Consider the following 1731-nt stretch of genomic DNA (forward strand, 5'->3'; position numbering starts at 1 on the left):
ATCTGAATGTGTTTTACTGCAGATTTGAAAAGGATAGTCTACCACCCCCCATCCGCTCTGATCTGCACTTCACACATTCACCTACCACCCCTGCAACCCCCCTCCCTCCCTTCCCCACCATTCAACCTGTGTTTAAGGTCTGTGTAATGTGAACCGGGTCTTCAGGAAGCAGAAATCTAGAAAAGCTTCAGGCCCAGATGGTGTTTCACCTGCCTGTTTAAAAGTATGTGCTGACCAACTGGCCCCCATCTTCACACAGATCTTCAACAGATCATTGGAGCTGTGTGAAGTTCCCTGCTGCTTCAAACGCTCCACCATCATTCCGGTCCCCAAAAAGCCCAACATCACTGGACTTAACGACTACAGACCTGTCGCTCTCATGTCTGTGGTAATGAAGTCACTTGAGAGACTGGTCCTGGCCTACCTGAAGGAATTCACTGGAACCTTGCTGGATCCTCTTCAGTTTGCCTACAGATCAAACAGGTCTATGGATGATGCAGTCAACATGGGACTGCATTACATCCTGCAACACCTCGACAGACCTGGGAATTACGCAAGGATCCTGTTTGTGGACTTCAGTTCTGCCTTCAAAACCATAATGCCTAACCTTCTCTCAGACAAACTCACACAGCTCTCCGTGCCCACCTCTATGTCAGAGGATCACCAGCTTCCTGACAGACAGGCAGCAGCTAGTGAGGCTGGGCAAACTCACATCCAGGACCCTCACCATCAGCACTGGCGCCCCCCCAGGGATGTGTGCTCTTCCCACTGCTCTTCTCTCTCTACACGAAATTACTGCACTTCAAAGGACCCCTCTGTCAAGCTCCTGAAGTTCGCAGACGACACTACAGTAATCGGCCTCATCAAGGATGGAGACGAGTCTGCTTACAGACAGGAGGTTAAAGAGATGGCTGTCTGGTGCAGTCTTAACAACCTAGAACTTAACACGCTTAAAACTGTGGAGATGATCGTGGACTTCAGGAGAAAACCCCTGCACTCCCCCCACTTACCATCATGAACAGCACTGTTGCTGCAGTGGAGTCATTCAGGTTCCTGGGCACCACCATCTCTCAGGACCTGAAGTGGGACACTCGCACAGACTCCATTGCAAAAAAGGCCCAGCAGAGGTTGTACTTCCTTTGCCAGCTGAGGAAATTCAACCTGCCACAGGAGCTGCTCAAACAGTTCTACTCTGCTATCATTGAGTCGGTCCTGTGTTCATCCATTACTGTCTGGTTTGGTTCAGCAGCCAAATCAGACATCAAGAGACTACAATGGCGAGTCAGGACTGCTGAGAGGATTATTGATGCCCCTCTGCCCAGCCTCCAAGATCTTTACATCTCCAGAGTGAGGAAAAGGGCTATAAAAATCACCTTGGACCCCTCACACCCAGCCCACTCGCTCTTCGAACTGTTGCCTTCTGGTCGGCGCTACAGAGCACTGACCACCAGAACAGCCAGACATAAGAGCAATTTTTTACCGCAGGCTATATTCAGCCTGAACAATTAATCCTTCATAATTACACATCGTCCATCACAACTAACATAGTATATTTATATTAAACTGATTAGTGTTACCCAATGTGTTATTTTTATGTATGTCTGCACTATCATGTATGTCTGCACTATGTTGTACTTTCTTCTACACTTCTACACCCTGTCGTCAAGTCAAATTCCTTGTGTGTGTAAACATACTTGGTAATAAAGCTCTTCTGATTCTGATTCTGATTCT

The sequence above is a fragment of the Sinocyclocheilus grahami genome, unplaced genomic scaffold, assembly GCF_001515645.1.
Source record: "Sinocyclocheilus grahami isolate Dianchi unplaced genomic scaffold, SAMN03320097.WGS_v1.1 scaffold499.1, whole genome shotgun sequence".
In the NCBI taxonomy this organism is placed as follows: domain Eukaryota; kingdom Metazoa; phylum Chordata; class Actinopteri; order Cypriniformes; family Cyprinidae; genus Sinocyclocheilus; species Sinocyclocheilus grahami.